This window comes from Piliocolobus tephrosceles, chromosome 21, assembly GCF_002776525.5.
Source record: "Piliocolobus tephrosceles isolate RC106 chromosome 21, ASM277652v3, whole genome shotgun sequence".
In the NCBI taxonomy this organism is placed as follows: Eukaryota; Metazoa; Chordata; class Mammalia; order Primates; family Cercopithecidae; genus Piliocolobus; species Piliocolobus tephrosceles.
This window is the reverse complement of record NC_045454.1, coordinates 46596093-46620646: the sequence shown is the minus strand read 5'-3', so window position 1 is coordinate 46620646 and position 24554 is coordinate 46596093. Positions and strand designations below refer to the sequence as shown.

The following is a 24554-nucleotide window of genomic DNA, read 5'->3' as shown; positions in this document are numbered from 1 at the left end:
ACACACACACACACACACACACACACATTTCTCCAAAGAAGATCTACAGACAGAGAAAAGCATATGAAAAGAGGCTCAGCATCATTAGTCATTAGAGAAACACAAATCAGAACAACAATGAAATACCACTTCACACCTACTAGGTTGGCTATAGGAAAAACAGGGAAAAATAAAAGTGTTGGTGAGGATGTGGAGAAACTGGAGCCCTCATCCCTGCCGGTGGGAATGTGAAAGGACGGTGTGGCAGTTGACATGCAGTTACCATATGACTCAGCAACTCCACTCCTAGGTATATTCCCTGAGGAAATGAAGCTATATGTCCAGACAAAAGCTTGTCCGCAAATATTCATGGCAGCACTATTCGTAATAGTCAAAAGGTAGAAACAACCCAAATGCCCATCAAGGGATGAATGCATAAACAGATGTGGTCCATCCATGGAGTGGAATACTATTCAGCCACGAAAAAGAATGAAGCTCTGACACAGGCTACAATGTGGATGAACTTCAAAACAATATTATCCAATCTTCCAGGGCTTAAATATATATTTATATACACACAAGTGAAAGAAGCCAGTCATGAAAAAGGTCACATATTGTATGATTCTATTTATAGGAAATATTCAGAATAGGAAAACCCACATAGACGAGAAGCAGACTGGTGTTTGCCAGGGGCTGGGGAGTGGGGGGCTGTGATCGACTTCTAATAGGTATGGAATTTCTTTTCATGGTGACAGAAATGTTCTGGAATTAGAGAGTGATGATGGCTTCACAACACTGTGAAAATCCTAAAATCCACCAAATGAAAACCACTTTAAAGTGGTTAAAATGGTAAATTTTGGGCTGGGTGTGGTGTGCGGTGGCGCATGCCTGTAAACCCAGCTGAGGCTGAGGCTGGGGACTGCTTGAATCCAGGAGTTTGAGACCAGCGTGGGCAACATAGTGAGACCCTGTCTCTACAAAAAATTAGCCAGGCATGGTGGCGTGCACCTATTGTCCCAGCCCAGGAGGTGGAGGCTACAGTAAGCCATGATCTCACCACCGCACTGCAGCCTGGGCGACAGAACAAGACCCTATCTGGATTAAAAAAAAAAAAAAAAAAAAAAAAAAGGTGAATTGTATGTGAATTTTACCACAATTGAAAAAAGAAGATGACGTTGAGTGCTGGCAAATGCCAGCCATGAAGAGAAACGATGACATAGAGACTAAAAGCATTCCTGCATTCCTCACCTCAGGAGAAGTAAAATGCAATATTCTCATAATTATGAGAAATTAGGCACAAGAACTTACAAAGTACAATTTGAACATTTTCAGAAATAAAATTCAGTAACAAACAAAAATATCTGTTCAACATGATCCCTAAGAGACTGTTTGTGAAAATCTCGAGTGACGGGAGAGAAGTAGGTGTGGGGAAGTCTGTTTCAGAAACGCTGAGTCTAAGCAGCAAAACGTGTTTACATGAGTCCCGTCAACAGAATAAGCCGAGGGACTGAATGAGGAATGAACTGCGGGAGGTAGGCATTCTACAATCAGGAATCTGAAATGAGACTATGTCCCAGTTTGGGAGTCAGAGAATTGTAGACTTTCTGGGCCAAGCTCTCAGTGAACATTAACCCTGGAGAATAAAGGAGCAGGGAGTTTCTAGAAGATTCTACATTCGGGGGTGGGGGGAGGAAAACTGTGGAGGTTGGTGTCTCAGAAATCTAGGATGTTAGAAAACTATGATTCACTGAATTTAAAATGGGAGAAAAGCTCAGATTAAGAATGAACAACTTTATCGAGGATTAGGTCACAGGAATTCTGGTTTTAAATTGTTTACATAAAGAGAAAGAATTTGTACCATAATAAGAAGCCAACTATAACAGCAAGAAAGAGGTTCAAGAACAGGATCTAGTGGCTGCACAACTGAGTTCCCTCCTCGGGCTGGAGAGAGCAGGGGCTCAAGTCCCTAAACCTGGGCCATGGCAGCAGGGGGTCAATGACCCAAGAAAGCAGCTCGGGACGGAGGGTGGCCCCGCAGGCTGCATCCTGGGCTGCTGGAAGGAAGGTCTTCCGCTGAGAAGGCGGCAGAATGAGTGCTCTGTTGGAGAATAAAGGTAGCAGAGTTTACAGCCGCACGTCCGGAGGGAATTCGCGGGGGGTGGGGTGGGGGGGGCACACCGTTGCTAGGCTCCAGTCCGCGCAGGAGTCAAGGGCGACAAGCATGAGCTTGTGGCTGTGCAAACCAGCCCAGCAGTCAGGCCTCCCCGAGAGGCACACGCCAGCATGGGCGCAGCTCACGGTGACAGAATGAGGCTGAGTCAGTCACACGTGGGCTGTAGGACAGGCAGAGCCAAGCTGACAGGGAACACCTTCCAGAAGAGGGGCCCGGGGAGGGAGAGGCTGCGGCGGTCTGAGCACCTCCTCAGTGGCCCACGGAACACTGTGGTTGAGTTCAGTGTGCATTCTCCTGGAGGGTGGAGACACAAGTTTTCACGAGGCTGTCAAAGGGTCTGGGACCTGCTACTCTGAAATGTTAAGAAGGTAAAGAGTTTGTGCTGGCCTGAGAGGCAAGGAGTGGGACGGACTTAGGACAACGGACAGGCATGTGGTAAAAAAGGCCCTGTGGTGTCGGGAGGTGAGGAGGTGGCTCTGGTCCTGCTGGAGGCAGTGCAGTTTCAGGAGAGGACAAAAGTGGAAAGTCACCTTTATAGTAGCAATGGAGTGCAGATGTAAGTGGCGGCAAGCTAAGGCCAAGGGGAGGAAGTCCGCGGGGCTCAGCAATTTCCCTCCCGCGACTGTGCAAACATCTCACACGTGTACACAAATATATTGCAGCATTGGCAGTAAAGTGGAAGGTATAACCAAAATGCCTATGAATAAATAACTAAGGCTGGGGGCGATGGTTCATGCCTGCAGTCCTAGCACTTGGAGAGGTTGAGGGGGGCAGATTGCCTGAGCTCAGGAGTTCGAGGCCAGCCTGGACTACATGGTGAAACCCCATCTCTACTAAAATACAAAAAATTAGCCGGGCATGGTGGCATGTGCCTGTAATCCCAGCTACTCGGGAGGCTGAGGTACAAGAATTGCTTGAACCCAGGAGGCAGAGGTTGCAGTGAGCCTGGATTGTGCCATTGCACTCCAACCTGGATGACAGAGCAAGACTCTGTCTCAAAAAAACAAAACAAAATAAAATAAAATAAAATAAAAGGCTAAGTAAGTACTTAGGACAGGAGTGGAAATATCAGACCGTTAGTAGAAAGAATGAAGCACAAACACAAATAGTGAGTGATAAGGAAAGATACAGACTAAATATTAGGTAAAAGAGCAGGCTGCAGAAAAGTGAGCAAAATAATATCTTTTCTTTGCAAAAAAAAAAAAAAAAGTCTTAGTCCAGTCGTGAAAAGCAATGAAGCACCAACACATGGTACAAGGTGAATGAACCTTGAGAACATCATACTAAAAACAACCAGTCACAAAAGGCTACTTACTATATGATTCCATTTTCATGAACTTTCCAGAACAGGCAAATCCACAAAGACAGAAAGTGGCTTAGTGGCTGCCAGGGGCTGGGGAAGGGAGGTGGGGAGTGACTGCTTAATGGGGATAGGGTGTCTTTTTGGGGTGATGACTCTGGAATTAGGTGATGGCAATGGCTGCATAACCTTGTGAATATACTAAAAGCCATTAAATTGTACACATTAAGAGGATGAATTCTATGGCATGTGAATTACATCTCAATGCAAAAAATACTAAAAAATTTGTGTGTATATTTTATAGGCCTGCGAAATATGTGAAAGCATCCACACCAAACTTTTCTTAGTGGTGGGAGGGGCAGAGGAGAGAGGAAGAAGCAACTAGAGGCTCTTTTTTTCTTTTGTACGATTTGGATTTTTTTTTTTTTTATGATGAAAAGGTAAGATTTTTATAATGTAAAAGAGAAGCAGAATTATGGGGACTACACACAGGATCCCAAAGTCCTGAAATGGTCACTAGGGAATTCTGGGGACAGATCACTCAGGTGGCTTGGAGGGCACCACCTGTGTCACAAAGTCCAGCGATGGTCACTTTAGAAAATGGACAACACTGAGGTCAGGTGGACCCACACCACTCAGACTTTGCGAGTGACCTTATGTTTTCACAGCTATGGAGTATCTGCAAGCCAGTAAGTAGCCAATACAGTGGTCGCCTTTTAAAAGGAAGAGTTGACGTAAAACTTGTGCCTGCCTTGACTTTAACACCTTTACCTGTGCAGTCGGTATAGAAGCCCGGGTCACACGTGGCTGCCAAGCACCTGAAATGGGGCTGGTCTGAACTAAGATTTCTAAGACTTAGCACACAAAAAAGAACCTGAAATATCTCAACAATAATTTTTCCTATAGATTATATATTGAAATGAATATTTTCAATACAGTTCATTGGATGAAATGTATTATTAAATTACTTTCACTTGTCTCTTTTTACTTTTTAAAATGCAGCTACTGAGCCGGGCGCGGTGGCTCATGCCTGTAATCCCAGCACTTTGGGAGGCTGAGACAGGCAGATCGCAAGGTCAGGAGATCGAAACCATCCTGGCTAACACGGTGAAACCCCGTCTCTACTAGAAATTACAAAATATTAGCCGTGGTGGCTGGGCACCTGTAGTCCCAGCTACTTGGGAGGCTGAGGCAGGAGAATGGCGTGAACCCAGGAGGCGGAGCTTGCAGTGAGCCGAGATCGCACCACTGCACTCCAGCCTGGGCCACAAAGCGAGACTCCGTCTCAAAAAAATAAATAAATAAAAACAAAAATAAATAAATAAAATGCGGCTACTAGAAAATTGCAAATTTCACACGTAGCTTGTGTTATGTTTCTATATTGGCCGGTAATGATCTAGAAGACCCTTAGAATAAATCATCTTAGGGTAAGTTTAAGAATTCACAAGTATCTTAAGAGATCCTATTTTACTAGAAAGCAAAATGATTTTTAGAGGTAGATGTGATCTCTATCTAGTAAGAACTCATGTAATCTTGACAAATAATTACTCTATGTGGTATCCCACAAATACAGTAGACATGGCCTCTATCCTCAAGGGTTTTGCGTGGATGGGGTGAGAAAGAAAAGGAGACGTACAAAGATAATTCCTTACGTGGCAAAAGGTGATAGGTGCAGACTCCAGATGGAACAGGGTACCATAAACAGCGGGGCAGGGGAGTCTGGGCAGCATCCCATCCTGGACCCTGCTGGAGGTGGGGTGTGGAAAATCAGGCAAAGGTGTAGACAAGGGGAGGGTGTGTGGGGCAGGGAAGGGGTCAAGAGACCAAGCTGGTTGGAGCTCGGGGAATAAAGGGGGAAATAAGATGGACCACTGGGAGAAAGTCTACGAATGCGAGTCAGAGCCCCTGGACTCCACCATAGGGGCAGGACTCAGCAAAGTACCACCTACCACCCAAATCTGGCCCAGCCGCTAGCCTGTTCGTGTATGGCCCATGAGCCAAGAATGGCTTTTACATTTTGAAGTGGTTAGAAAAAAATCAAAATCAAAATATTTTGCAATGCATGAAAATTACATGCAATTCACATTTCAGCATCCATAAATAAAGTTTGATTGGCACATGGCCATGCCCAGGCTCTCACATGTTGTCTACATCTGCTTTCAAGCTCCGTCGGGAGAGCTGAGTAGTGGAGATAGTGACCATCTGGGCCGCAAAAGCTAAAACATTTACTATCTAGCCCTTTATAGAGAATGTTTGCTGATCCCCACTTCCCTGGAATACTAAAACATCCTGTGGGCTTTCTTTGCTCAAATAAAATAAAGGCACTGCTCAAATAAAATAATGGCACTTGTGCCAATCTACAGAAATATTTATTGGCTAGGTTCCTCGAATTTAAAACATTTTCCCTATCAATATTTCTTAAACCTTTGGTAGACGTTTCCTCTTATCTGCTAATGAAGAGTAGCAAACAACAAAACAAAAAATAATGTCATACCCTGCAGGTTTCACATTATTGGGAAGCCCTGCACCAGTCCGTCTCTCCCCATCAACAGCAGTTTTTTGTTTGTTTGTTTTTTTGAGACTGAGTCTGCCTCTGTAGCCCAGGCTGGAGTGCAGTAGCATGATCTCGGCTCACTGCAAGCTCCGCCTCCTGGTTTCACACCATTCTCCTGCCTCAGCCTCCTGAGTAGCTGGGACTACAGGCGCCCGCCACCATGCTCGGCTATTTTTTTTGTATTTTCAGTACAGACGGGGTTTCATCATGTTAGCCAGGATGGTCTCGATCTCCTAACCTTGTGATCCGCCCGCCTTGGCCTCCCAAAATGCTGGGATTACAAGCATGAGCCACCGTGCCCAGCCAACAGCAGTTTTAAAGAATGTATGCTCACAGTTGATACTGCACACACTCTCGTTTCTTATAATTTAATCATGTTGCATGAATAAAATATTATGAGTTCACATGATTTAATTCAGTGCACTCCTGGTATTCCATGATGTTTCACAATATCAGGTGGTCTCCCCCTCCCAGGGTCCCCCACCATCTTAAGGCCATTGTTGAGGGCAGCTGGAAGCACCAGATTTGGAAGAACACAGAACAAGAGGACCCATGCTATATCCTTCACCTAAGGTAAGAAATCGGAAGTTTACTTGAACAATCCTGAATGAGAGGGTCTGAATTGGAACAGTATAATCAGAAATAGAAAGGGAAAAATCAATACAAGACCAGTTTGGGTGGTGGGATCTATAGGAAGTAGTGAGTAGAAAAGAGGGCAGTGGGTTAGTGGGGGTGAAGGAGAGTGGGGAGAAGATGAGGTGACCCCTACCCTTCAACACTGGGCAACAGAGGAGACAGCTCCATCTATAGCCTTGGACTAGACCCTGGCGAGGAAGAACGAGTGGTCCAGGCTACTCGGGTTTCTGGCAAGAGCAGGTTGCCCAGGTTGGGACCCACACATCTCTCTTTCACTTGGGCCTTGCCTTTCTTCCTAGACCCTGGGGTCCAACCCTTTGTGAAGCAACAAAGAGGGGAAGCAACTAAGGAGAAAGGCAAATTGAGTGGAGTTTAGCTGCAGGAAATATTCCTCAGCTACCTGCCCAAAGGACTGAGACATGCATGAAGATATCTTTACCCTTCTGAGGGCATGATCATCATTCCAATTCCACTGGGCATGATCATCATTCCAATTCCACTGGGCATGATCATCATTCCAATTCCACTGGGCATGATCATCATTCCAATTCCACTGGGCATTTACAAGGATTAGAAGTAATACATGTAATGCACCAGGCACATAGTAGGTACCCACAGGTAATATCATGGCAACCCTTTTTTATTATTATTAATTATTATTATTATTTTAGAGACAGGTCTCACCCTCTCACCCACGCTGGAGTGCAGCGGTGCAAACACGGCTCACTGCAGCCTCCAACTCCTATGCTCAACTCCTGTGCTCAAGTGATCCTTCCACCTCAGCCTCCCGAGTAGCTGAGACTACAAGTGTGCACCACCAGGCCCAGCTAATTTAAACTTTTTTTGTGTGTAGACAGAGTCTTATTATGGTGCCCAGGCTGGTCTTGAATTCCTGGCCTCAAGCTATCCTCCACCTCAGCCTCCAAAAATGTTGGGATTACAGGCATGAGCCACTGTGCCAGGTTCCCTTTATTTTTAAAACATAACCTTGTTGATCTAACAGGCACTACTTTTAACGTCTGGCTACTCCTTACTGAGGGCTGCTTTTCTGCCCATTTGCTTGATTCTGTGGCCAACATACCATGCTCTGCTGTTCTTGAAAAACCCTCTTTCTTCTTTTCTTATATGAGAATCAAAAATGTTATCACAAAGCATTGAACATTCTTATATAGATCAGAGAAGGCAAATGACTTGATAAATGATGTCATACGTTATTTCATCTAAGAGCTTTGTAACCAGACAAATAAACGTATAATTATTTCAGAGTATCTATTTGGAAACAATAAAAGAACTTTGCTACCCATGAAGTTTATCCCAGCCTCTCTAAGTGGCTTATATTTTGACTTGCATGAAAAATGACCTCTCTTCCTGATGAGAACTGTTACTGGTCTAACTAGAAATGTGGGGCTCTATTGTGGGAACTTGAGAAATGGGGGCTCTCCCTGCACCGAGGCAGTGCAGTGAGTGCTTGGCTGATAATAACACCTATAAAGAGGCCGCAAGATAAAGAGAGACTTCAGTGAGATGCGTTTTCATCCAAGTTCATCAGAGCCACCTGGGCAATGATCTTGAGGCAGTGTCTCTTTGTTGGTGTTAGCACCTTCCAGGACCACCAATACTACCATTTACTATTTTTCTTTAACACTCAGCTCTCGAGTTTTGAAATCTGTTCTTTATTAAACATGAGAGGTCAGGAGTGTTACAGAGGGGTTACAGATACCTTGACACCCACGAGAGACTTTCTCCTCAGCCTACTGGGAAGGCCTAAAAAAGAACTGGAAAAAAAAGAGGATTCTGCTTTGGCAGATCCAGTGGTAGCAGATCCATGTGTTGGGAAATGCTTTTGAGTTGGGGAACAAAGCTGGGGAAATAGATCTTTAAGAAAGGGAGCCAAGGTTAGAAATATTTGCCTACAAAGTGAGTAAATTTTATGTAACCCTGTTAATTCTCTATAACTGCTTCCTCTGCCACTGCTCATGGCCCAGGGCTGACTTTTTGGGGTGACCCCAAGTGTCTGGAGCTTTCAAATCTTTCACTAATTGTTTGAACCACAAAAAAAAAAAAAAGCTAAGGGTTAAAATACAACTTGCCCTATAACCTTGCTTTCCCTCAGAGCAAAAAGGAGAATTCATTGGTTCAACAAATGCTGAGTGCCACATTTCGTTGCTGAAACAATTCTAATAGACATAACAGCTCTATATTTGTTCCAAATTGACTTTTTAACAGAGTGAAATCTTTGAAAAGTTCCAAAGCAAAACAAGAGACAAATCAAGCCACTGCAATGGGCTGGGACATAGAATTTGGGATTTCATATTCTCCACTGTGTACTCAGCTCCTAGCAATGAGACCCAGCAGCAGCTCTGTTATAAAACCCCTCCCCGCTCCCCGAACTTTCTGGAAAAAGAACTTCATTTGCAATTTTGGCTGGGTAAAAAGGGAAATTAATTAACAGTAGGGGTCTTTGATTAAAATTTCTTTTGAAATTTGGTAAAGGAAAAATACATATTGAAAGAGCTGGAATGTTAATTGAGACCAAATCGAAAACATGGAGTTTGAAGGTTATTGGATCTCAGGCACGGGCTGTGTGATTTTTTTTTTTTTTTTTTTTTTTTTTTAAGAACTGTAGGTTTACCATCTTGATATAGGCCTTGCCGTTCGGAAGAGCACTCGGGCTTATGTGTGTCATTCACTCACGTGTTAAATATGAAGCCCTATGTACAATGGCCTGTGGGAACTGTGGCAGGAGTAGCTGTCTCCATCCTCCAGAACCTTGTCACAATCAAGAATAGGAAATGAGACGCACAAATCACTACCACCTGTCAAAGAGGCCTTGCAATGCTAAATCTAAGTGCTGAGGCAATTTGCCTGCAGTCTTTGCCACTTCTGGTTGATTAGTCCAGCAGTCCCCAGCTGGGGGGCAATTCTGTTCACCCTAGCTCCCACCTCAGGACATCTGGCAATGTCTGGAAACAGTTGGTTGTCACCACTTGGGGAAGGGGGAATGTGCTTTTGGCAGGTAGAGGCCTGGGAGGCTGCTCCACCTCCTATAGTGCACAGAACAGTCTCCCCAACCAAGAATAATCTGGCCCCAAATGTCAATAGTGCCATGGTAGAGACTCTGCTCTAGTTTATATTTTCCAACTTAACTCCTCAACGAAAATCTCAAGGTTCCATGGCAAGAGGGGATTAGAGAAGGGTCTTGAGGGAAGAATAGGATTTTCTTTAGTAGAAATGACATTCCAGAGAGGGGATAAGAAAGTACAAGACCCGTTTAAAGTATGGCAAGGTCATTTGGAGTAGTGAAAGGGAAGCAACGAAAAGGGAGATGGGGCTGGACTGAAAGAAGCCTTGAATGTGTGGTTACAACAAAGGGGAGGGGGAAGTTTGTCCGTTTGGCTAACAAAGTAGTCAGAAAGTGCCCTTCCGTTCCTCCTGACATAGCTCAGAGAGACGTGACAAGGCGGCTGGGAGAAGACGGAGATCAGTAAGAATCCAGAGACGAAGGAACCCAAGGTCTGTGCAAGGACCCGCAGGGAGACAATACGGAAGTATAAGAAGAAGTAGGCTCATGCAGGCCCATGTAAATGGGAGGAAGGTGGAAGTTTCCGGACCGGAAGTCTAGGTGGGAGGCGCCATGTTGCGGCCCAGCCGCTGCTGCTGACTCCACCATCCTGCAGTTCGTTAAATAACTGCAAATTGATGAGTCTTTTCTTTTGCATGCTGAGTCTCTCTGATAAGCACAGTCATCAGTGTGAACTAAGGCTGGCAATTAATTGAATTATATTGATTTAATTGAATTAATTAATAGAATCATATCCATTTCCACAAGTAATTCTACTCACCCGCGTCTGTCATTTTAAGGATCTGCAGTAAAAATACCAGGATTTACACAAAAGATTTGCTCCTGAGATATATCCTGTTTTTAACGTAGGGTCTGAATATCAGTTGCCAATGGTTTCTAATAATTAAATTTGTCTAGTGCCTTCTCCCCTCTCAACTGTCCACATGATGATATTAATACACGTAAATACTTAACTAATTATAAGCTCCTCAGATGTTTGATATTTCAGGCCCACAGATATTTGCTAAATAAATGGATGGAGATCCCAGTGAGCTCCTCACCGAAATCCCTAGTAGGATGAATTCTTCAAGAAATGAATAATTCCTTTTAAAATCAGAAGCATATCCTTTAGTCTGTTTTCAATGGGTCTGGAATTCCAAATATATTTTTTCTCAAGGCAGGCTACATCTGTCTGTATGTATTCTGAGAAGGACAGGAGAGGTGGGAAAAAGGCCTCCGTGTTATTTTCTTTGGGTTTCCACTGGCCTGGGTGGAGCCCGCATACATTTTTGTGGGCTGGTAATTTTTTTGGAAACTGCTTCTAAGGCCTTTCCCTACCGATCACCTTTTGGACAGAAATGTATCCTTGGAAACATGGCACAGTTTCTAAAAGATAAACAGTTTGCATTTTTTAAAAAAAAGTATAATTAAGTGCTATTGCAGCATTAGGAATGGACTTCTATATCATTGGTATAATTTCAACAGTTTTCCAGGAGACAGGCGCTCATGAGTCAAGCCTTCTGCCTTTCTGTGGGGACCCAGTCCTTTTTCTCATGGGACTTGTGCAAGTCTAATCTTTCTGCTTGCCATTCGATCTCACTCTTCATGGTGCTCAGTTCTTGAAGTTATTTCCTCCTTTGCCTTTTGAGCCTCTGTCCAGGTTCTCCCCCCACCTAAGAGTCCCTTCGAGATCTCTGCTTAGCATGATTCACAATAGCTGTAAGGTGGAAACCACCCAAGTGCTCATCCATGGATGAATGCGTAAACACAATGTGGCATGTCCATGCAATGGAATATTCTTTAGCCTTAAAAAAGAAGGAAATTCTGCCACATGCTACAGCATGGATAAGCTTTGAAGACTTATACAAAGTGAAATAAACCCAGTCACAGAAACACAAATACTCTATGATTCCTCTTACATGGGGTATAGTCATCAGATTCATGGAGACATGAAAACATGGACTGCCCAGTCCTGAAAACATGGCCACACCCCTCTCCCCTACCTGCTGCCTGCAGAACACCATTCTCAAGATACAGTTCAGATCCACACCCTCTTTTCAGACCTTTCCTCAGCTCCAGGGATAGCTGGCCTCCCTATTTTGTCTGCCTTCTGTGCCCTGTAGAAACACCCAGCAAAGCCTATTTGATACTGACTCCCCTTCCTTGTTGGTCTTTGGTCTTTGTAACTGGGTAGGATAGCACTTTACTCAAAGAAGGCAATGAATAAATGAATGGAGGATGAATGAATGAAGAATGTATGAATGAATAATGAACAAATGTCAGGAGTCTGAAAAGCAGGTCTTTTGGTAAATGATTGCACACCCTTGATCTGACAGCTACAGGCTGACGTGTACTCTACTGATGATCCAGTTTATACTTAGAATAGCATCCAAACTTTGCCCATGGCCTCCAAGGCCCTGCAGATTGCCCCTGCCTCTTCTGCCTCTCCTTGCTTTGCTCGCCAGGCATCAGCCACACAACTGCAGGACCTTTGCATCTGCTGTCCCTTGCCTGGAAGGCTCTTCCTTCTGAACCCCACAGCGCTGGTTCCCTCTCCTCATTTCAGTCTCAGCTCAACTGTCGCCTCCTTAAAAACTGCTGGATGCCAGGAGCCCAGTCCACATCACACAGCCTTGCTTTTTTGTCTCTACTGTTCAATTTTTCAGCCAAGTTCAAATATAAGAAGCCTCTTATGGCCAGGCACAGTGGTTCACATCTATAATCTCAGCTGCTTGGGAGGCTGAGACAGGAGGATTGCTTGAGCCTAGGGGTTTGAGGCTGCACTCCAGCCTGGACAACAGAGCGAGATTTCATCTCTTTTTTTTTTTTGAAGTTTCTTATTATGAATTACCCACCCCCCAGTCTCAAACATACACACAAACACATGCACACATGTCCAAAATAACTGCAGAGATCTTAGTAGAAATAGGCTTACCATATATAGCACATCTGGGCTTCATTATATAAAAAATGACAAATAATCACTATATCGGACCATTACATATAAATTCTACATATTTTTAATGGCTTTTCAGCTTTTTCTCCACTTTGAAACATGGACTGTAGCAGGTGTAAATGGACTGACAGCATTTAAAATCTATCTGCTTTATGTATCATCTACAGGCAGTGGCAAGTCAACTGTATTTTTTAGAAAGTCATGAAATTCACAAACATTAAAAATAAGAATAAGGAACTGCCAGGGCATACAACAGGGTTTTCAAACACGCAAGACATTATGTATCATAAAACAGGAATGCACTTTCAGGAAAAAACAACTGAGGTGCAGCAAGGCCAGGCTGTCTGCTCCTAAGGGCCCAACTCAAGTCCTGGCACGAAGACCAGGCCAGTCCTCAGCTCCAAGTGGCTCATTTCCAGACTCCGACCGTGTTGGCATCCAAGAGCCAGTGATAACAGAGAAGGGAAACCAGTTTTAAAATGTTCTCATCTGTAGAGCTGGCCACTCCCCAAAACCCATCACAAATGTGACGTCTGGGGAGTCATTTCAGAGGGGCCTGTGCCACAGTCAAGATGTAGGACTCCAACAACTTTTCGTGTTGTTTTTGTTCTTACGAAGCACTTGTGTTTGCAGAGGGACACATTAGTACCCATGAGTTTCCAGGTTAATTTAAGGGGGATTTCCTACCTTAAAACAGACAGCATGGGGCCCGATCACTCAATCAAGCAAGATGTATTTACTAAATGCCTCCTTAGCCTTTGGTACTGGTCAGGAAACCACATAAAAAACTGATCATCCCAGGCCACTTACTACTTATTTGCTTCATCCTAATAATAATAGTAATAACACTTTTTTCTGAGCATCTAGTAGATGCCAGCCCCTGTGCTAAATAGCTTATAGAAATTATTTCTAATATAGCAACCACATGAGCTATTATTATCGATTTCACAGATGTCAAATCTTGCCCCAGAGCCACTAAGCTAATAAATGGTGGCGCCACAATTTAACCCCTTCCCTGCTGTGCCCCAAAGCCCTGGTCTACAACATCCAGCACTATGACCTGCAACTTTTCCTTTCCTCTTTGCCCTGCCCCCGTTCATCCAGATTCATCCAATTTGAGTTCTACTGACTCAGAGATGGCAATATGAGCTTAAGGTGCCTATGAGCAATTCTTAACTAAAAACAATTTTTTTTAAGGGCATGGTCTCACTATGTTGCCCAGGCTGGTCTCAAAACTCCTGGGCTCAAGCGATCCTCCTGCCCTAGCCTCCCAGGTAGCTGGGATTGCAGGTGTGAGCCACCACACCCAGTGCAGCTCCCAGCTCTTCATTTCTACATATGCTTTCCCCATAAGTGTCAAGGAAACCATTTGTTTATTCATTTCACAAATATTTCTCAATTGCCTACTCAGCACCAAAATTATTCTCAGCCCTGGGGATATAGAAGTTAATAAAACAGCTCATGCCTGTAATCCCAGCACTTTGGGAGGCCGAGGTGGGTGGATCACGAGGTCAGGAGATCGTGACTATCTTGGCCAACATGGTGAAACCCCGTCTCTACTAAAAATACAAAAATTAGCTGAGTGTGGTGGCACATGCCTATAATCCAGCTACTCGGGAGGCTGAGGCAGGAGAATCACTTGAACCCAGGTGTCAGAGGTTGCAGTGAGCCAAGATTGCACCACTACACTCCAGCCTGGTGACAGAGTAAGACCCCGTCTCAAGAAAAAAAAAAAAAGAAGTTAATAAAACAGAAGTTCCTGCCCTTACTGAGCTGACATTCTAACAAGAGGACAGTGATAATAAAATAAATATGTATAACTTATGGTGTGTTAGATAGGAATAAATGCTGAGACAAGAGAAAGCAGGGGAGGAGGCTGAGAGCACCCATTCTCAAGTGGGTAACCTGGTGACATTTGAGAAAAGGCCTGAAGAAAGTCAGGGAGCCAGCCCTCCAAATACCTGGGCAAAGAGCTTTCCAGGCAGAGCTGGAAGGAGCTTCCGGAGGCCAGCAGGGTGGAAGTACAGTGAGGGGAAGGCATCTAGGTTGGCGATGAGGTGAAAGAGGTATTAGGCTTGGTGGGGAATGGAGTTAGGGGTGACTCTGGCTTTTGCTCCAGATGAGATGGGAGCCATCGGAGGGTTTCGAGCTGAGGGATATGAAGTAGAGCTTAACATGACACCCCCTCCCCTAGGGTGAACAGGCCCTGTCTGGCTGCTGGGCTGAGGAGAGACTGCCGAGCGCCAGTGGTGGAATCATCTGGGCTAGATGCTGGTGGCTTGGACCAGAGGGGCTGGCAATGGAGGTGGCGAGGCATGGTCAGGTTCTGGGTAACTACTGAAGGTGGAGTCAACAGGATGTGCTGATGGCTTGGGAGAGAGGAGTCAAGGACAATCCCAAGGTTTGGCCTGAGTAATGGGGAGAAGTGAGTTGATACTTACTAAGGAGTTTGGGGGATACTTTGGGAATAGTAGGTCTGGGGGGACTATGACAGGCTCAGCTTGGCCACCTTAAGTTTAAGGTGCCTATCAGAATCCACCTGGATGTGCCCAGCAGGCAGCTGGATAGATGTTTTCTGCAGAGAAGAGTTTAGAATCCTAACCCAGTTTGGAGCTTCCCAGGCTCCAGTTCCCTCTAGACCTGTTAGGGCCTCTCTCTGGACCTTTTCCCACTCCTCCTTCACCTACCCTTATCCCTTTCACCCCCTTCATTCCAGGTCTTCCCCTATATTTTTTTCCTATGAGGATTCCTTTGCTGACCTTAGAGTTTCCAAGAAGCAAGTAGGTGGTTTTCAGTTTTCTCTCTAATTCCCAGCGTATATTCCATTGGCCTGCCCATCCATCCATCCATCCATCCATCCATCCATCCATCCACCCACCCACTCATCCACCCATCCACCCATCCACCCATCCATCCATCTATCCATCCATCCATCCATTGAAATAAGAGCTTTCACTATGCCAGGCATATGTCTACATGAGAGAGCATGAGAACACGACCAGCAGAGGAGCTCATCGCCATTTACATTCTAGAGCGGGAGTCAAAATATCTTTTTTAAAAATACATAAGCCCACAACCCCTTACAACAATACTGAAATCCAGGAAACTCTGAAAATGGAAGTTTTTTTGTAAATTTGGCCTGGACTCACTTGGTGACAAAAGCTGGCCTGAATTGACATGGGGTTACTTATGGTCCTTCTCTTCCCCACTTCGGGTGAATATTCATATAGTTCAGTCCAGAAATACAGCTATGTTTAGCGGGAGTGCCCTGCACCTGCAGTTTCAGAGACAGGCCCACAGACTCACATTCTCCTCCCCTGTAGTTTAGTGAGTGTCCTGACAAGCAAGATGAGAACTTCCCTTTGTTTTTCCGAAGTTTCATATTTTACAAGTAAGTGTGTATGTATGGGGGCATACTGTTTAAATGTTTGTAAATATTTAAATATATTTCTTTTATAATTAAAATATATTTATATTATATTTAGATTTTATCATATTTAAATATATATACGTTTTAATATTTCAATATATATTTTTAAAATATTTAAATACTTAATAAATAGCTGTCAACTTTAGAAACAAATATATAAGATGTGGTTCCTTCTGGCCCCAGAATTTCATGACCAAAACAATCATTAGCTACTATAAAAATCCACAGGTGCAGGGGCCGAAAACGGGTGGCTCACGCCTGTAATCCCAGCATTTTGGGAGGCCAAGGCGGGTGGATCATTTCAGGTCAGGAGTTCGAGACTAGCCTGGCCAACATAGTGAAGCCCTGTCCCTACTAAAAATACAAAAATGAGCTGGGTGCAGGGGCGCACACCTGTAATCCCAGATATTTGGGAGGCTGAGACAGGTGAATCTCTTGAGCCTGGGAGGTGGATGTTGTGGTGAGCCGAGATCTTGCCACTGTACTCCAGTCTGGGTAACAGAGTGAGACTCTGTCTCAAAAAAAAAAAAAAATCTACAGGTGCATTTAAAATTTTGACTCGATTATAATATTAAAGTTAAGCCAATTTAATATTTTTATTGATTATAATGTTAATGTAAAACTAAACAATTAGATCTAAGGAATAAGACCCAGAGAAACAATTCCCCAGTATCTGCATTTCTGGTGAACAGAACCATCCTTGACAGTACTTCAATAATAAACAATGTTAAAAGATGAGTATCTCTATTTAAACATACATCACATATACATTATATGATATTGTTATATTTAAATACACATCACACATACATTAAGGTAATGCATGCCCTTCATGCAGAAAACAAAGATCAAGTGATTTCAAAGAACTTGCCCTGTTATTGAGGTAATAACTGTCTGTCTCTTCTCAGATTCAGTGGTTTGTAAGAATGAACTTAAAAAACTAAAATAATTCAGTATTGCTTTTCCTGCAGGGGCAAACTATTTCAGAACTCGTTCCCGACCCAAGTCCGTTGAACTGTCACACAGTCACAGAACCAGTGATCTTTCCCATCATACATTATAAGTTGCCTTCTGTACTAAACCTGTTGATGAAGAAGCCCTAGTCATTCAAGAACTTAAATTATTTTCCTAGGGGAGGGTACCATAAACTCTTACTTCTCTAGTCAGAGTAGGTGAGTTGCCATTTCTAAGGTTATTTTACAGTCAGTTCAAGTCTTTAAACTGGAGCAGGAGAAAGCACAGATGCCCCCTCCTCCTTATCCAGAGAAGGACGGGAGGTAAGGATCTTTCCATAAGCAAACAATGTTTCGGGGCATGATGTAAAAAGATAAAATACACGTCAACAATATGTACAGGCAAACTTTTTTTAAAAAAGTCTTTGTTGTTGTTTTGTGTCATTATTATTATTACTGTTACTTTGTTGGGGAACCCTTAGTTGAAACAGAGAATGAAGCTTGTACGAGGTTTGATACCTTGGACCTGCAGAGATGAAGCTGACTGAGAGGGAAAAGAACTCATCGAAGCCTGCGCTGGTCATTTATGGTACAAAGCAGGAAAATAATTGCAGGGAGGCGCAATGCTAACAACATCCCAAAGTAGGAATAAAGCCTTGGGCGGGGGGGGGGGGGGGGGGGGTAAGGCAGCCCGCCCTGGGTCCTGCGCTCATCCTGCCCTCTCCCTTCCCCATTCTTGCCGCACAACCAGGAGGTTAAAATAGGAAGATGAACCGCGCCGGCAGCCGCCAGAATAGCCCGGGCGCTTGGGGCCCTCGGGGGGCCCTTGAAATAGACACTAGGATCGGAAAACCCAACTTTCCCAGCGGAGCAGCGAGGAAAACCAGAAGGAACGGAGCGGGAGGCTGGTGGCGAGGGAGCGCGGTGGCTTCTCCGAGGGAGGGAAAAAGAAAGCAACGAGCATTTGGGGTGTGAGTGTGTGTGGTGTGTGTGAGTGCGTGTGTGTGTGTGTGTGTGTGTGAGTGCGTGTGCGCCCGCGACCGCGCTGGGGGGGGGGGGCAGGGGGTGGAGTTTAAATCCACAAACACACACACGCACTCGCACAACCTCGGAGAAAATGCCCCGAGCAGTTTAGGTTCTTTAAGAAAATAAATAAATTAAAAAAAAGAAAAAGTTTCACTCGCTTTGGTGAAACTTTTCTCCCTTCCAGATCAGTCTAAGAGGAGAGCTGCGGACGTGCGGAGGGGCTTCTTGGGGGGACGTGGAAAGACTGGCGGACGCACGAACCCCCAAACTCAGGAATATGGGGTCACAGGGAGAAGGGGAGGAGGTGTCAGAGAGAGGAGCCCTGAACGCCAGAATTTGGGGTGAAAAGGTGAGAAGGGCAAGAGGGGTTCTCTCCAGGGCAGACGCACCCGCTTTTAGTTAAGGAATGAGACAAGCGTTCCAGGGGTGCCCCCAAATTCAGTATGTCTGGGAGTCCATTAAAAAGGGGGTCCCCGGGACAAGTCAAATCTAGGAATTTGGGGTAAAAATGAGAAGGGAGTCTTCGAGGTCCTCTCGAGGCAAGGAGTTTGCAACTACGAGTGACAGAAAGGCTCTAGGGTCACCCCAATTTCGGAGGTTTGGGGAGTAAAGAAGAGGGCCCCAGGTGCCCCAATTCAGGGAGTTTGAGGATATGAGTAAAAGAGGTGTCCCTGGGCGCCCCCAACTCAGAGATCTGGAGAGTATCCGTGAGAAGAGGGTCCCCTGGCGCCCCCAATTCAGAAAATTCGCGGGTATGAGTAAAAGAGGGGTCCTCGGGTGCCCCCAACTCAAGATATCTGGGGGTTAAAGTGAGAAGAGGGTCCCCAAGCGTCCCCAATTCAAGGAGTTTGAGAAGTTTGAGAGACGTTCCCGGGGCGTCCCCAACTCAGCGAGTTTGAAGGTAAGCGTGAGAAAGGGGTCCCCGGACGCCCCAACCTCAGGAAGTTTTGTAAAAAGTGAGGCGACGGCACCGCACCTCCCCCGCGTTCGGTCAATAAGGAAAGTGGAGGCGTCGCCAGGGTCCCCCCCAAACTCTGCCGCGCGCGCGGGACGGGGTGGCGGAGGCGGGTCCCGCGGCCGCACCCCCCGGACGTTTGGGGTGAGCGGCGGGGACGTGCTGCCCGCTCCCCCGGCTCCCCGAGCGAGGTCTCCGCCGCCCCCCATACTCCCCGGCCGGGCTGGGCCCGGGGCGGTCGCATCGGTCACCTGGAGTTCGGGCCGGGAGTTCGGGCAGCGGCTCCCGCGGCGGCGGCAGCGGCTGCTGCGTGTTGGTCCCCGTTGGTAAGTAACAGTCTCCACGGCTACAGTCTCTATGGCGGCGGCGGTGGCGGCGGCGGCCGCTCCTCCTCCAGCTCCCGCCGCCAGCCAGCCTGGCGCAGCCCGTCCGCCCGACGGGGCGGGGCGTTGTTACCGGCAACGGTTACCAGGCTCCGCGCCCCACCTTCATAACGGCCCGCCCACGCGCGACTCCAACGGGCCCGAAGAGGGCGGGGCGCGAGACCCTGTGGCGTTCCATTGGCTGTCTGCAGAGTCTGTCAGAAGGAGGAGGCGTTCCCCAGTGAAAAAGAGGGCGAGAGTCGGCCAATCGCCGCGAAGGGGAGGCGGGTCTTGGCGGGAGGCGCGCTGGGCTCAGTGGGTTGGTAAACCGGAGGCGCGCGCGGGGCCGGGAGTTGGTGGCGCGTTTTGGGAAAGCCTAGTTTTAGGGGACCCAACGGACTTCGTTTACCCCACAGGAGGAATGTGGGACATGTCGGGACAGTCTGATTAGTGGTCAGTAAACTCTGGCTCGCGGCCTGTTTTTCACGGACCCCCAGCTGAAAATTTAAATATATATATAGTTTTACATAGTTAAAAGAAACTATCAAAAGGAGCTTTTGTGGGGTCTGAACCTGACAGGAGACCCTCTTTTATTGTAGTGGGTCCAGTATTTTGAACTAGTTTAAAGATTGGCAAACTGCGGGTCAAATTCTGCCTGCTTGGGTTTGTAAATAAAGCTTTATTGGAACATAGCCACGCCCATTTCCTTGAACAGCTTGGAGGGGTGGAGTAGTTGGGCAAAGACGGCATGTCCCACGCAAAGCCTAAGATATTTACTATACGGTCCTTTACAGAAAAGGTTTGCCAAAACTCACCAACCCTCCTCTCAAGCTGGTAAATTCAACTATGAGTAGAACAGAAACAGACTCTCATAGAGCTTTTATTCTGGCGAGGTAACATTGATAACAAACACGAAGTAAACATATAGTTGTTCGAGACAAGGGGCTGGAACAATAGGAGAAAACAACTTGTACTGAGAAAAGGCAGGGGATTAGGCTTCAGCGCCACTAGTGAGCACTGATTAAATTGTTATGTGCCAGAAAGTGATCTAAGCATTTTTTAATTTTTTAATTTTTAATTTTTATTTATTTAGTTTTTTTGAGACGGAGTCTCGTTCTGTCGCCCAGGCTAGAGCGCGGTGGCACGATCCCGGCTCACTGCAAACTCCGCCTCTCGGGTTCACGCCATTCTCCTGCCTCAGCCTCCCGAGTAGCTGGGACTACAGGCGCCGGCCACCACGCTCGGCTAATTTTTTGTAGTTTTTAGTAGAGATGGGGTTTCACCGTGTTAGCCAGGATGGTCTCCATCTCCTGACCTCGTTATCGGCCCACCTCAGCCTCCCAGAATGCTGGGATTACAGGTGTGAGCCACCACGCCCGGCCAACATTTCTTTAAATATGCAAATTCATTAAATCTTACAATCACATCTTTAGAAAGATGCTAGGCATTATCCCCGTTTTTGTTTGTTTTGTTTTGTTTTTCTTTTCTTTTCTTTTCTTTTTTTTTTTTTTTGAGACAGTCTCGCTCCGTCACCCAGACTGGAGTGCGGTGGTGCGATCTTGGCTCACTGCAACCTCCGTCTCCAGGGTTCAAGCGATTCTTCTGCCTCAGCCTCCGGAGTAGCTGGGACTACAGGCGCCTGCCACCATGCTCAGCTAATTTTTGTATTTTTAGTAGAGACGGGGGTTTCACCATGCTGGCCAGGCTGGCCTTGAACTCCTGGCCTCAAGTGATCTGCTGGTCTTGGACTCTCAAAATGCTGGAAATACAGGCATGAGCCACCATGCGCAGCCTATCCCCATTTTTCAGATCAGGAAACTGAGGCCCGCAAAGAAAGTGAATTTGCCCAGTGTCAAAACAGCTTGTGAGGGATCGGAACCCTACTAGTCTAGTGCCATAGTGCACGCTCTTGATCACTAGACGGGTGGTTTTCAAACATTTTTGACCACAGCATACAGCAGGAAATACATTTTACCTAGGGGCTCGGTCCACACAAACATCTATAACTGAAACAAATGATACTGTAACTAAAACAAATGATACTGTAACTAAAGTACCATGAAATGATACTTTAATGCACTCTGATATTTCCTGTTCTGTTTCATTTTAATTAAAATGTTGATAGTGATTTGCTAAATTGATTTCATCATCTCTTTCTTTTTTTTTTTTTTTTGAGACAAAGTCCTTGTTGCCCAGGCTGGAGTGCAGAGGCACGATCTCGGCTCACTGCGACTTCCGCCTCCCGAGTTCAAGCGATTCTCCTGTTTCAGTCTCCCCAGTAGCTGGGATTACAGGTGCCTGCCATCACGCCCGGCTAATTTCTGTATTTTTAGTAGAGACAAGGTTTCACCACGTTGGCCAGGCTGGTCTCAAACTCCTGATCTCAAGTGATCCACCTGCCTCAGCCTCCCAAAGTGCTGGGATTACAGGCAGGAGCCACTGCGCCTGGCCATGCGACAGAATCTTAAAATTAAGCGGTCTACAGTAATCAGTCCCTTTCATTCAATTATTAATTTAGTCAAAAATATTTATTGAGGTCCAAGTGCAGGGACTCAGCAGGAGGATTGTTTGAGACCAGGGGTTCAAGACCAGCCTGGGCAACATAGTGAGACCTTATCTCTATAAAAATAAAATAAATTAGCCAGGCACAGCAGTGCACCCCTATAGTTCCAGTTGCTCAGGAGGCTGAGGTGGGAGGATCGCTTGAGCCCAGGAGTTCTAGGCTGCGATGAGCTATGACTGTGCCACTGAACTCCAGTTTGGTAGACAGAGCAAGAATCTGTCTCATATATATATATATATTATATATAGCGTATATGATGATAGGTAGGTAGATAGATAGATAGATAGATAGATAGATAGATAGATAGATAGATAGATAGAGCCTACTATTTGCTAGGTGCTAGGACACAAGTGTAAATAAAATAGATAAAATTCCCATGCCCATAGGAAAAGTGATACAGTAGTGGCTTGGTGGGAGAAGTGGGTGGGTGGGGCTTATCCTAGAGAGAGCAATCAGAGATGATCTCCCTGGGACGTCCAACAATCCTGCTTGGCCCAAGACTGAGGGGTTTCCCAGGATATGGGAATTTCAGTGCTAAAACCGGGAAATCCCCAAAGCGGGAAGAGCTGGTCACCCTGAGTCTCTCTAAGGAGCTGACATTTGAGGCAACGTTGGAGTAACGAGGAACAGAGGAAAATAGTTTGGAATTCAAAATCCCGGGGGTGAAAGCTGATGTGGAAGAAACAGAAAGGAGGTCCTTGGGCATAGCTGGAGCCAAGTGAAAGGGGAAGAGCAGTGAGTGGGTGGGGCGAGTGAGTCAGGGGATGATATGATGGCAGTCATTTTATTGGAGGCCATAGGGAAGAAGTCATGATCACACTGGGAAACCAATGGAGGGTTTGTTGTTGTTGCTGTTGTTTTTCCTGTTGTTTGTTTTTGAGATGGAGTCTCGCTCTGCAGTCCAGGCTGGAGTGCAGTGGTGTGATCTCAAGTTGTAACCTTGGAGAGCAAGTCCTGGGACTGCTGGTTGACCCTTTTAGCTAAGCTAGACCTCTTCCCGCTTCCAGCCCTGGCCAGACGTGGAAACTGTGGCCCCAGTTAGCTCAAAAAACAAGCACAGAGTAGCAAAAGACAAGCCAAAAAGTGGCAACTTCTTATGATTCCTGCTTTTGTGCCACACATTTTTTTTTTAATTAAGGTGAAATTAACATACCATAAAATGAGCCATTTTAAAAGGAAATAGTTCAATGGCATTTAGTACATTCACAATGTTGTGCAACCACCACCTATATCTAATTCCAAAGCATTTTCTTTTTTAAATTTTTTCTCTCTTTTTTTTAAATGGTGGAGTCGCCTATCGCCCAGGCTGGAGTGCAGTGGCACCATCTCGGCTCACCACAGCCTCCACCTCCTGGATTCAAGTGATTCTCTCCTGCCTCAGCCTCCCAAGTAGCTGGGATTACAGGTGCCGCCACCACGCCCAGCTAGTTTTTGTATTTTTAGTCGACGTGGGGTTTCACCACGTTGGTCAGGCTGGTCTCAAACTCTTGACTTCAAGTGATCCAGCCCCCTCGGCCTCCCAAAGTGTTGGGATTACAGGCGTGAGCCACCACGCCCAGCCCCCATGGCGGATTTTAAGCCGGGGGGTGTGCAGGGGCAGGTGGGGGGCGGGGAGTGGGTGGAATGTAATCCGATCTGTGATTTTATTTTGTTTTGTCAATTAATTAATTAATTTTTTTAAGAGACTCTTATTGCCCAGGGTGGAGTGAAGTGACACAATCATAGCTCACTGCGTCCTCGGACTCTGGGGTTCAAGGGATTCTCCCACCTCAGCATGTGCCACCAAGGCTAGTTAAATACAAGATTTTTTTTTTTTTTTTTTTTTTTTTTGTAGAGAAAGGGTCTTGAACTCCTGACCTCCAATGATCCTCCTTCCTTGGCATCCCAGAGTACTGGGGCTACAGGGACGAACCACCATGCGTAGCCTAAACTATAATTTCAAAAGCTAGGTTGAGGCCAGGCACAGTGGCTCATGACTGTAATCCCAGCACTTTGGGAGGCCAAGGCGGGTGGATTACTTGTCAGCCTGGCCATCACGGTGAAACCCGGTCTCTACTAAAAATCCAAAAATGAGCTGCGCGTGGTGGCAGACACCTGTAGTCTCAGCTACTCTGGAGACTGAGGCAGGAGAGTAGCTTGAACCCAGGAGGTAGAGGGTGCAGTGAGCCGATATTGCACCACTGCACCCCTGACTGGGCAACAGAGAGACTCCATCTCAAAAAATAGAAATGAAAATAAAAATAAAAATAAAAGCTCAGTTGAGCCACCTCATGGGGAATAGATTGTAGGAGACAAAAGGGACAGAGAGAGAACCTAGGAGTCTGTCCCACTTCTCCTGGGTGGGAAAGTATGGTGGCTTGGTTTAGGGACCTGGTAGTGGAGGTGGACATGAGTGAGTGGACTGAGGGTACACTTGGAAGTACACTCTAGTGGACTAGATGTGGGGAGTGAGGGATAACGTTTCAGGCTGCGACAGGAGGTGCCTTGGAGCTGGTTTGTATGCTCCGTTCTGCTAGAATGCTTGTCTTTGAAATGTGAATTAGTCCCAAAGTGGTGGATATAATAGCAAACAATTTGAGCATAATGTGGATTTTGCCTTCCTTATG

The 24554-nt window shown here is 45.8% G+C and overlaps 1 protein-coding gene across 2 annotated transcripts in view; it reads right to left on the bottom strand.

Annotated features, from left to right (window-relative positions):
- RFX2 (regulatory factor X2) overlaps positions 1–19534 on the bottom strand; it is a 120159-nt gene extending 100625 nt beyond the window's left edge. For both annotated transcript variants that reach the window (XM_023186739.2, XM_023186741.2), the window contains exon 1: positions 19275–19534. The gene's annotated coding sequence lies outside the window, so the exon portion shown is untranslated. The remainder of the gene's footprint in view (positions 1–19274) is intronic.
- Positions 19535–24554: the final 5020 nt, after the last annotated feature.